This window comes from Rattus norvegicus, chromosome 2, assembly GCF_021556685.1.
Source record: "Rattus norvegicus strain SHRSP/BbbUtx chromosome 2, alternate assembly SHRSP_T2T, whole genome shotgun sequence".
Classification (NCBI taxonomy): Eukaryota; Metazoa; Chordata; class Mammalia; order Rodentia; family Muridae; genus Rattus; species Rattus norvegicus.
Window position 1 is genome coordinate 149,011,727 of NC_141535.1, and position 13,219 is coordinate 149,024,945.

General features: G+C 38.5%; 1 long non-coding RNA gene across 1 annotated transcript; it reads right to left on the reverse strand.

Moving 5' to 3' along the window:
* Positions 1 to 430: 430 nt before the first annotated feature.
* Positions 431 to 6,129, reverse strand: LOC147996278 (uncharacterized). The gene is made up of 3 exons (XR_015671750.1): positions 5,085 to 6,129; positions 2,897 to 3,009; positions 431 to 2,729 (listed from the first exon to the last, which is right to left on the reverse strand). It is a non-coding gene; the product is annotated as an uncharacterized LOC147996278 (long non-coding RNA).
* Between the last annotated feature and the right edge of the window lie 7,090 nt (positions 6,130 to 13,219).

Sequence of the window (13,219 nt, forward strand, 5' to 3'; positions counted from 1 at the left end):
TATAACACAATACCTTTGATAAGGGGATTTACACACAAGTTCCTCACAGTTATGATGGCTCCAATGTCTAAGATTAAGGTGCTGCTGATTTGGGTGTCTGGTGAAGATCTGCTCTTCACTGATGAGAGTCCATGAATCTTACAGACCACAACTAAACTTGCTCCAGTTGCCTTTATAATGATATTATCTAATCACCTTGCACAAGCCTCACCTTTTAAAACTATTATGTATTCAATCTGGCTCCAAGTCTCAGTGCTAGTGGAAAGGCCAACACTGTCATTCTAGTATCTTAGTTTCATAATGTGCAAAAGGAGAGTAATACCTAGTCAGAAATATTTTAGAGTGGAAGGAAATATCATTCAGAAATTGTTTAGCACTATGGTCATATGTAGTAAATACTTAATAAAAACAAAAACAAAAAGTCAACATTAACCATTATGCTAGGCCACAATTTATTTGTTTGTTTTTTGTTTTTTGTTTCCTTCATCTTTATTAAATTGGGTATTTTTTATTTACATTTCATTTGTTATTCCCTTTTCTGGTTTCCAGGCCAACATTCCCCTAACACCTCCCCCTCCCCTTCTATATGGATGTTCCCCTCCCCATCCTTTCCCCTTTACCTATCTCCCCTCAACAATTCCATTCACTCTCCACAGCTTTAGATGCCCCGGAACTCACTTTGTGGACCAGGCTGGCCTTGAATTCACACAGATCCTCCTCCTTCTGCTTCTTTAGTACATGCCCTATCAGGCCTGATCTGGGCCACAATTTACTAGCCTTAGGTCTATTGATATTTTTGACTAAACAAGTCTTTTTAAAATAGAATTTTATTGTACAAGTAAGATGTTCAAAGGCCTCCACTAAATTCCAGCAGCGTCCCTTCAGTTCAGCAGCCAAAAATATTGCCAGTGTACCCAAACATTGCTGTGTGTCACCTAAGAAGAAAAGCTGCCAATGAAACCTCTGCACAGTAGGTATGCTCACCACACCCAAGCGGAAATAATAATGTTAAAATTGGATTTTAGATGCCTATACTAATATACTGAGATTTTTTTGTTATTTCCCCTATCAATTTCAGAATACAATTTATCTCTATCCTAGATTTTCCCTCTGTAAATCTATATCAACAAAAACATACATGAACATGTAAACACACACACAAACACACACACATAAACATCAAGTATATGGTATACTTGGTGGTTTAGTTTTTTGTTTTGTTTTGTTTTTACATTTGAAAGAATCATACACAAATAAAGCAGAAGTCATCTCTCTAGCTCTGGTAAAGAAGATAATAAGTTACTGTTCAGCCCATGGGAGCATAAAATTGACCATCCATAACATCTTATAGTGAAGATTAAGCTTGCTAAGGGCTTTGCTTCTCCAATCAATGCCTGGACAAAATACTACAGAGCCAAGAGTACTCTTGAACATTATTGAAAACCTGCAGAGAACCGCTCAGTGACTAAAATATATCCAATGTTTTACCTCAAACAACTTAGGTTCGAATAGATAGCAACAGATGATGTGTCTGGCTCATGCTTAAGGAATTTATTTCTTAGAAATAAATTCACAACCATATTAGCCTTTGGGTTAACACAAGAGAAGTTGCTTGTGCCATGATAGAAACACAGCATACATGTGCCCAATGGAAAGAAGTTTATCCCTTGCTTTTATTCATGTCCACTACATGGATAATGAGGAACTTTATTCCATACACAGAAACCCAGCATATACATGAGTTAATGATGTGTCATATTGATGGGACTCCTCTGCCTGTTCCTCTATTCTATGATGACTTTGAACATTCACTTGGCAGAATATTCACTCTCCAGCTACTTAATGACCACCTAGGTATCCCCATCAGTTTCTGGGGTTGCTGTAACAGCACAAAAAAACAACACAAATCTATTTTCTTATAGTTGAAGTTAGTTGTTTTGGAATGTTCCCTTCCTTTCTCTTTCAGCTTATGGTTCTTGTCAGAGACTCTTGGTGTCACCCTGGCGTGTGTGCATTGCTGCATCTCCCTCTGTTCTGTCATGGCCATTTTCTCTCTAGTGCCAGCATGCCCATGTATCTTCTACTAAGAACTCCAGTGGATAAGTGAAACCTACTCCAGTATGATCTCTTCTTAGCTAATCATACCTGCAACAATGCTCATTCCAAACATAGTTCCTGAGGTTCCAGGAATGAGTTTATTTTAGGGGAACACTATTCAACAGGTGGTATGTATATGACAACCCATGCAGATGCAAACCATTGTGTTTGTGAGTGTGTTAATTAAAAATGTAACTAGTTTAGGAATTCTTTCATCACGACACATATGTAGATATAGCTAAAGTTTCACATTCCTGTTTTCTCTCTTCAAGCGTTTTCTCTCTTCCTATATTGTAGTCTGCTGTGACAATAGGTGGCACCTGGGTGGCCTTATACATGTTTGTGAAATGATATGAATTGATTCAACTTCATGTAGATCCTAAGGACTAATGGAGAGCAGCCCCTTAAACTCCAAGTGAAGAAGAGTGAAATAGGGTACAGTCACATAAAGCTTTCATCAAGACTGGAGAGATGGCTCAGCGGTTAAGAGCACTGACTGCTCTTCCAGAGGTCCTGAGTTCAATTCCCAGCAACCACATGGTGGCTCTCAACCATCTGTAATGGGATCTGATTTCCTCTTCTGGTGTGTCTGAAGACAGTGACCATGTACTCACATACATGAAATAAATAATCTTTAAAAAAGAAAGAAAACTCAGTTAATACAAAGCTTTCATCAAATCCAGGTTGTATTTGTCCTACTCTTTCACCTGGGATTGTATAACAACAAAAGAAGTGGCACAATAGGACCTCACCCAATTCAGCCAGTAAGTTGTATATTGACAATATAAGGAAAATTCACCTTCTGAGAATGGGTAGTCATCTGATGGAGCAGGCGTATGCTGAGGAAAGCCAGTCAGTAAAAGAAGCAGTCCAGAGTTGGGCACGATGGTGCATGCTGTTAATCCAAGCACTCTAGAGGCAAAGGCAGGCAGATCTCAGTGAGTTTAAGGCCAGCCTGATTTACAGAGCAACTTCCAAGCCAGCTAGGGCTACACCATCAGACCTTTCTTTGTGCTCACAACATATTTTCCCATAGAGATTATGTCTAGCTATTATTATAATTATGGGGGACTTAATTATAAATCTTTTATAAATTAAATTATGAATGTTAATTCAAATACAAAAATTGAGCCTATATGCCTCTTTGAAATTTGATTAACAAAGTCAACTTTTACAACTCATTTTCCCTTTAAAATGCTTCTTGAAGAGACAGTTCACAAAAGCGACATGTGAAGCAGGCATATGAAAAGATTCTCAATTTTATCAGTCATTAATGGAATGCCAATTAATCGTAATGACATTGCAACACATCTGCTAAATTTGATGCTAAATTTGAAAGACTAACCCAACCAGGTGTAAGGAATTGAAGACAAATAGCACTCCCAGACACTGTTGGTGAGACTTCAAAATGCTACAAGTGCTTCTGAACATAGCTTGTCAGTTAAGAGGGGATTATGGCTGCCATATTACATAGCCAGTGCATTCCAAGTGGTATTACTCAGAAGAAATGAAAGCATACACTAATGTAAGAACTTGAACATGAATTTTCATGGCAGCTGCATAGACATCATCAATATAAATAAACTGTATAAACATTTGTATAAATATACAAATGAGAGTCTAAGTATTTAACAAGAAAAAGAATGAAATGCTGCCACTTTGGAGATGAACACTAACTTAATTTTACTGGCTAGAAGAAAAAATGAAGTTTAGAAAAAGCATGTTGTGTAATTGAACCTATAGAAAATGCAAACTAACATAAGGTATCAGAAGAGCAGGGAAGGTCAGGATACAGGGTCAGTAAGAGACACGTGGAAGATGACAAATGATAACATTGTCTTGATTGTGATGATTCTTTCATGGGTCTATAGACTTGTCAAAGCTTACCACACTGGGCACATGATGATATAAAGTACAATGATTAGAAATTATATAAAAGATGATATAATTCCTCCTAAAACTTGGATATAGAAAGTTGGTCTGATAGTGTCGATATTATGACATATGATGTTTCATTTTGAAGCACCCCTTCTGACATTCTCCATTGTTATAGGCCTACCATACAGTTATTTTTTTAAGGGTTTATTTACTTTATGAGTACACACCAGAAGAGGGCGTTGGATCCCATTACAGATGGTTGTAAGCCACCATATGGTTGATGGGAATTGAACTCAGGACCTCTGGAAGAGCAGTCAAGTGCTTTTAACCTGTGAGCAATCTCTCCAGCCCCCATACATTTCGACAACACAAGTTTTACTAATTTTGTTAGCACAAGAGAAGTATGAGAATGCAGAATTTCATAACTAGGGAATTATTTTTAATGTTTTATCTGTGAATATGGGGAGAGTAGCTAACATGAGGAGCAGGGCTTGAGTCTGTGCATCCCATGTGGAGGCTAGAGGTTGATCTCAGTGTCTTCCTTAATTATTCATCTCATCTGGGGACAAGGTCTCCAACTGAACCTGGAGCTTAATATTTCAGCTGTGCTGCCCCTGAGGTCTTTCTGCCTCTACCCATGTCAGCACTGTATGTTGATTTGCTTCATCAATGCTACACAAATTAGATTTACCAGGGGAGAGGGAACCTCTATTGAGGATTCACCTCCAACAGATTGGCATGTCTTTGGGTATTTACTTAATGAGTGATTGATGTTATGCTGAGCACACTTTAGACTGTAACTTTCTAATGCTATGAGAGAACATTCTAACCAAAAGCAGCCTGAGAAGGAAATTTTGATTGGCTTATACTTCCACATCATAGTCTAACAGTGAGGGAATTTCGAGTAAAAATAGAAGAGGGAACCAAGAGGCAAAACTGATTCAGAAGCCATGGCGGAAGGCTGTTTACTGACTTGATTCCCCTGTCTTACCTCAGTTTGCTTTCCTATACAACCAAAGATCATATGCTCAAACGTGGCACCACCCACAAAGAAATGTGCCTTCCCACGTCAATCATTATTCAAAAAAATGCCGAGAAGACTTACTTACAGGCCAACCTGATGAAGGTGGTTCCTTCCAAGGAGGTTCCTGTCCCCAGGTGAGTCTAGTTTGTGTCAAGATAACAAAACAATTCAACACACTGGGTTGTAGATAGATGTGCCCAGCATTTATTTGGATACTAGGGATCCGAACTCATATCCTTAAGCTTGTACACTGAGTACTTTTCTAATCAGGCATCACTCCCCCAGCCCCCAGGCACTATTTTGAATGTTTTTTTTTAACAGCTGAATATGCAAAAGAGTATGAGTTTCTACAAATTTGTACACCCAAAGATGGACAGCCAGGAAGTCAACGTAAACAGTGAAAAGAGATGAATTTAAAATGAATTAATGTCTTTGTACATATATTGTTTAAAATGTTTATAAAGTAATCTTGAAAAACAATATAATGGAGTCTATGGTGGCCAAGGTTGGGTTTGAGGATTAGATGAACAGAAGGATTTAAAAGGTTCATGAGGTAAGAATTTAGTCAGAAACCTATTTTAGTGAGAGTCCTAAGTTGTCAAAGGTTAATTGGATGTTTTCAGCCTAGACATACTGAGGCAATGTTGAGAGCAGGCATACAAGTTCATAGGAGCATAGGCATATGGAAGGTCTTGTAAATAGAAGGAAGGTAATAAACCTGTTGGATAATTGGTATAGGTTCGAGTCCAAAGTGAGATAAAATAATGAGTACTTCTAGCTACAATCTGAAAGAAAGGGTAAAAAGGAGAGATGCTGTTTTACGTAGTAAGGAAGGTAGGGTCAGTGATAACACCGTGTTGTGGAAACAGAGAGCTGAAAGTTTGAGAAATATATGGATTAGACATTAATGAAGAATATAGGGCTAGATAAAGGGAGAAACTGAAGAACAGCTTCAGAAAGAAGAGCGAGGGAACAAGGTAGTGTTGACGGTGAACAGCTAAGAGATTTCTTGAATTTCAGAATGTAGAGCACACAAACAATACATTTGAAGGGTGATGCTCCCCAACGGCAACTGGAGGGATCATGTGATTCTTCCTGTGGTCCCCTCAAGTAATGCCAATCATTCCCAGCTAGAACACAAAATTACAGGAGATAACATGAGCATCCTGGAAAATGTTTTGTCTTTACTTTTATTAACAACTGCTTCAATAAGTTATTGGAGAAAATAGTAACACCTCAGCTGAAGGAATCTTGCCAAATTTTAGAAGAGGTTCGATTACCTTAGGCCATATTAAAGTCCTGGCACTCACTCACCTTAACCAGAGTGTCATTGGTCCCAAGCTTTATGTTTGTGACACCAGTCACCTCAGCAGAAGAACTTCACAGAAAGTCTCCCTACAGGCCCACGAGCAGCTGGAAATGGGCAAAACCAGGGGGCCAGGGAGAGCTTGTTTTGTCTCAGTAATGTATCTTCTGTTTTGACCAATAACCAGTAAAAACCAGAAGGGGGTAACAGGGTTGATCAACTCCTCTGTAATAACTGTGTGATACGGCGAAAGCAAGGGGAACAAACCATTCAATGCTTTTGGTACTGACTTCCAATTATATACAATTATGTACTAGTCAAATGACTCTTATTAATACTTGCAATTTTTTTCTGGCTTACCTTGTTTTAAAAGTAATATGTATTAATGTGCATTGCATAAGTCTGTGATATAGCATCACAGACATTAGAAAATGTTTTGTCACAGTGAAAAATGCATTCTTCTTAGGAATTAGTGCTCTGATTTTTAAATATTGTAAAAGTATAGCTAACCTTCTGTACCTTCAGATTCTACATCCATAAATCTGGCCAACAATCACACACTCAAAAATAATTTAACAATAGGAAATGATACAAATTAAAAGCAGGGCAATAATTGGATGGGGTTTACATTGCAGCAAGTATAATAAATCACAAGTAGGTGATTTATGGAATGCAAAAGGAGCCTGTAGGTTATGCACATATATGCCATTTTCTGCACAGGAAACTTGAGCATCTCTAAATTTGGTGCAGGAGGTCCTGGAACCAATTCCCACTGATATCAAAGGATAGGTGAATATACTGAAAAACATATGTACACATACAGGCATGTGTAGATCAGGGTTGACTTTACAGAATTCTTTTCATTTAGACTTGATACAGGTAAAAGCGATGATCTGAGCTGATACGAATGTTCATTGCAGGGAGGAATCCTGGATAGATTTAAAATGATGAGGCTACAGATGAACTCAAATGGATTGGTATGATATGATACATAAATAAAGTATACTACACGAGTCTACAATCCACATATATCTTTTCACTTGGCACATTTCCTGGAAGTGTTGTGGACTCAAGAGACTCTCGAAATTGATTGCATATAGAATGATAGCTTTAAGGCAAAACGCAAACCTTCCAACTCCGAGTTTCTAAGAAGTCGTGTTTCACTATGTGGCTTGTGCTGATTAGACTGTTTGGGATGAACACGTCTGCCCCAGTTGAGAGTTAGACATACAGAGGAATTTAGTTATTAACTGTGTCAACCCCAAATAGCTGTCTTCCAGATCAATAGGCAAGCAAGAAAGCAATAATAACAACAAGCCTTAGTATGCCCTTCTTATGGCTGCTGATGTGGTGGACTGAGATTCTCTTTCAGGGGCAAGACTGCCACAGGGTCTGTGTCTGAGAGTAAATTAGATGTGCATGCACCTTGGTATGTGGTGATGGTATACTGAGGGCTCAAGTCCAGCCTTGCTTGCTAAGTTAGAATTGGTTTCAGTTTAAATTGCCAGGTGTCTACCAAAATAACCTATGACACCACACTTCCAACTTCTTCCCCTGGGCCTTGCCAGCAAAAAAGTGTGAGTGCATGCCTGGACTAAGACATTAGGGGACAGTGTATCACTCCCCTAGAACTCATCTGTCCTCACGTGAGGGGAAGTGCAGCCTGTCCCGTGGTAGGGACTTTCCTGCCTGGTAATATCAGAACACATGGAAAAGTTTAGGCAGAGAGAAGGCTCCAGAGATTCCATGTTTTGGAATTTAATTTTCAGTCACTCAGTTACAGTCAACAGCTTGGCGAGTGACTGTTTTTCATATAGCTCTTTAGTGATTGCTATTTTTTCCTGTACAGCATGTAAAGTTAGGATGCTGCGCAGTCTGATTGCTCCCCTCACCACAGCTAATCATTTGATTCTGCTAGGTAACAAATATCTAGATGGTTTGTAAGATTATCAAAACAAACCTCCCATTGTTATGTTAGAAACACAATGTCTTTCACTGTACCTCTGTTACCTTAGTCACACCTCGCCATCACCACCCAATGTCCCTGTTCCAGGGAACCGGCAGAACTAATGGGACATTCACAATATCAAGACTTGAGTGAGAGCTCTTTTCATCTTTACCTTCTAAATAAATAGATTAATAAATAATAAATAATAAATAAATAATTGCTAAGTCTTCTCTTAAAAAATATCTTCACTATTTGCCTCATTTTTTCATGTTTAGTTTTGAGGAAGATTCTCCTGTACCCAAGGATGACTTTAGACACACTGTGTCCCAAAGAATGACCCAGAAGTTCTGAACCCTCTGCCTCTACCTCCAAAGTTTTGAGCTTACAGTCACATACAGCCTACTATGTCTATGTGCTGCTGAGTTTGAAGCACGGAACTAGGCATACTAGGCAAGCGCTCTACCTACTGTGTTAGAACACATTTTGTTTGATTTGATTTGAGATCAAGTCAGGCTTTGCCAGATCTCTCCAGACAAAAAACATAGTGAACATTCTGTATTTTGAATCTTGTGCAGAACTCAATTCTGGTGCCTTTAGGTAAGCCACTCAAAAACGCATTACTGGAATGTGAAAGAAGGAAGAAGAGACTTTAATAGTTTCTTGAGAGAAGGGTGTATTTTAACACCCGGAGGTGTTGAAATAAAAGTGTGTTCTAACACAGTAGGTAGAGCGCTCGCCTAGTAGGTTCAGCTCTGTGTTTCAAACTCAGCAGCACACAGACATAGTATATGCCTGTAAGCTCAAAACTTTGGAGGTAGAGGCAGAGGGCTCAGAACTTCAGTTTCTTCCTCTTTTATTTATGTTTAAAGAATCTTACCTAAGGATTACTATACTAGCTTTCTGTCCTATCTCCCCATTTTCCTACTTCCGTTTTCATCATAGGCATTTAGATGAGTGTCTCTGACTTACTTGCTAACTTTGCCCAAGATTCTGCTATGACTTTGAATTGCACACAATAAAATGCAAATGTTTGCTTCATGCTGGTGCTTCTTCTTTGTGTTGAATTGTACCCTTCTCTCAAGAAACTGTTCCTAGCTCCCCTTCCTTAGGCATCTTTCACATTCCAGCAATACCTCCTTCGAGCGATTTACCTAAAGACATCAGAATATTCTATTGAGTTCTTCCACACAAGATTCCAAATACAGAATGTTCACTGTTTTCTGTCTGTGGAGATCTGGCAGAGACTCCCCTTCCCTCAAATTAAATCAAATGTGTTCTAACACAGTTGGTAGAGCGCTTGCCTAGTTCTGTGTTTCAAACTCAGCAGCAAGTAACCATGGTAGCTTCTGTGCGCCTGTAAGCTCAAAACTATGGAGGTAGAGGCAGACTGGTGAGAACTTCAGGGTCATCCATTGGCAAGCAGTGAGTTTGAAGTCATCCTGGGGTACGTGAGACCCCTCCTGAAAAAGCATATGTCTGTCACATGATGAAACTTCCTGATGAAATGTTGCCCTAGCATATATTCTAAGTTGAAGTTTTCATAGAACTCAATTAGAAAATTACTATATTCTATTTTTATGCCTGTTTGCCCATCTCCTATCCAAGAAACTATGCTTTTTTATTGTAAAATCATTATAACTTTTGTTTTCTTTGCATTTGTATTATCACAAATAAGATTTTCTTACTTACTCAACAGTATATTTTTCTTAGAATTACCCATATTATCAATATATTTACCTACTATTGGTATTTTACATTCTATGTAGTATTCTATTTTAGGTGCATATTACAATATTGTGTCATTTCTACCATAAATAAATATTTGTATTCACTTGTTAAAATTTTGCAACAAACGTTGATGCTATGAAGTCTCAAATGTATCGCCCATGGTTTGTGTGTAACTAAAGGCGACACATTGGACTTACAAATTACATACTTTCTAGATAAAGTAAATGCTTTCAAAAGTGGGTTACTGAAGCGTAACTTTTGATTACTTGATTATAGTTTTTGGTGATTAAACCTAGGACCTTCTCTTGCTGAGCAAAAGACCTTCTAATGTTCATTTCTAATGCTTTCAACATTTTTTATAAATATAAGTTTTTGGGAGCTGGTTGAGATGTCAAAATCACTGGTTGTACTTCCAGAGGACTGCATTTGATTGCCCATCACACATATGATAGCTCACAGCTGTCTGTAACCTCAGTTCCAGAAGATCTAATAACCTTCTTCTGGCTTCCTCAGGTATCACGTGCATGTTACATACAGACAGACTTGCAGGCAACATAGACACACACACACACACACACACACACACACACACACACACACACACACACACACACACAAAGACACAGACACAGAGTGAGAAACACACACCTGCACACACATGCAAATATGCTTACTGCATTAAAATCAGCAATTCATGTAAAACTAAATCTTTCCTGTTTAATGATGTAGGAACATAATTATTTTTTTTTCTATCTAGATGTCAGAGGTTATTTGAGGAAGTTCAAATCTTGATTTCCAATAAATAATTTATTAGCCCAAACTTTCCAGATTGTCAGAAATAATAAACCTTCATCTCTCCCCAACTAAAAGTTGATATCTAGTGCCAATTCTGCATATATGAAATACTGGGGTTCATTAAAGGAAACTTACAAGTGAAAGTCCTCAGAAATAGCCTCGGAAGTCAATTTCTGATGTTCTATGCCTTCCTGTCTCTTGACTCTCATCTTTTCTGTGGTCAGCCATAGAAACCAGAAGTCCTTTTATTCCAGCTCCTTTGAGAAAAGACTTGCTTGTCAGCAAGGAGTGTTAGGAGGAACTTGGAAACTGCCAGCCAGAAAATCTGCACAGACAGGTCTGCTAGCTTTCTCCTCTCAATCTACTATCATTAGACAGTGTCTTTGGTGTTCAATGTGTTTCCTCAAGACTCGCCATGCAAATTGAGCATAAGATAAGGAAGTCAGTCTTGCCTGAGATGGCTCAGTCTTAATAAAGGCACTTGCTGCCACTTGAATTCATTGCTCTGAGCCCACATGTTCGAAGGAGAGAACTGACTCCCACAAGTTGCCTACTGACAATACAAAGGCTTCATGTACACACCCCAACACACCCCAAAGTAATAAAAAGGATTGGCTACGTTCAATCTTTGCATTCCATTGAGTTGGTGTTACAGAGTTCTTGATTACCTCTTCTTTTGTTGCAGTGTCTGTCATGACCCCCCAAAATGGGCACATGTAGAGATCTATTCTTTGAATCCTTATTATGCTTTATTAACCCATTTTCCCTGAGTCAATTAAGCATTCCTAACTAGCAAATTATGGGATCACTACTAATAATATTGCTTTACAAATTTTGCTACCAGGTTAAAGGTTTTCTAACTTTTTCTTCAGTAATATTCTGGCTATTATTTTTTTTCTTTGTTCTTTCAAACTTTTCATAAACTGCCAGTTATAAGACAATTTTATTAAACGTGTTTTTGACCAATTTGAGAAAATTTGCATTTTTATTGCTTTGAAATCTTTTGTATTAAGTATTCAGTTTTAGCTACCTGCCTCGTCTGTCAATTACATGGTCATTAGTATCTTTCTCAGAAGACTTTCTACTTGTCAGGAAGTACCTACATTTATCTTAATGATACTACATTTAAAGATACTTTCACTGAGGTTAGTCTTTTTCTATAATTTATGAAACTTTTTTGTTCATTAATTTATATGGAGGTTGGGTTGGTAAAGAGACACACACACGCTGTGGGGAATGTGTGGATGTCAGAGGACAACTAGCAGGAACTGGTTCTTTCCTTCCATCATGTGGATTCCCAGGATTGAATTCAAGTCATTAGAATTGGTCTCAGGTGCCTTCATGTGCTGAAATAGCTTGCCAGCCCCGGGTTGTTTAAAACTTGAATTTTTAAAACATTTTTTATTATATAAAAACTCAATTAACTTATTAATATTGGTGCAACAATTATATTGTCTTAGAAATAGGAGTGATGTGATTTTGTCATTATTTATTTAGTTTGTTACTGCATCTTCTTTCACTGAGGCCAGACGAGGGAGTCTGCTGTATGTGTCAGGGACCTCATATCAACTGCTCTAAGCTGCCTGGTTGGTGGCTCAGTGTCGGAGAGATCTCAGGGGTCCAGGTTAGTTGAGACTGCTGGTCTTCCTTAGGGGTCACTCTCCTCCTCAGCTTCTTCCAGCCTTTCCCTAATTCAACCATAGGGCCCCCCAGTTTCTGCCCATTGATTGGGTATGAGTATCTCCTTCTGACTTGTTGAGCTACTTATTGGGCCTCACAGAGGGCATCCATGCTAGGCTCCTGTCATACATGTCCTTTCGGGTCTGAGTTACCTCACTCACGATGATATTTTCTAATTCCATCTATTTGCCTGCAAAATTCATGATGTCCTCATTCTTAATAACTGAATAGAATTCCATTGTATAAATGAACCACATTTTCTGTATCAGTTCTTCTGTTAAGGGACATCTGGGTGGTTTCCATCTTCTGGCTGTCACAAATAAGGCCGCTATATGAACATAATAAAGCATGTGCCCCTGTGGCATGTCAGGGCATTTTCTGGGTATATCCCAAGAGTGGTATAGCTGGGTCTTCAGGTAGATCTATGTCCAATTTTCTGAGGAACCTCCAGATTAATTTCCCGAGTGCTTTACCAGTTTGCGATCCCACCAGCAATAGAGGAGTGTTTCTCTTTCTCTACTTCCTCTCCAACATGTGCTGTCACCTGAGTTTTTGACCTTAGTCATTCTGATTGTTGTAAGGTAGAATCTTAGGGGTTCTTTTTGTTTTTTGTTTGTTTGTTTGATTTGCATTTCCCTGGTCTCTAAGAACTTTGAACATTTCTTTAAGTGCTTGTTGAGTTGTTTTTACCAGTGTTTTGTTAACAATTTTCATGTCTTCATCTGTTTTGTTATCAAGGCAATATTGGTCTGACTGGGTGGAT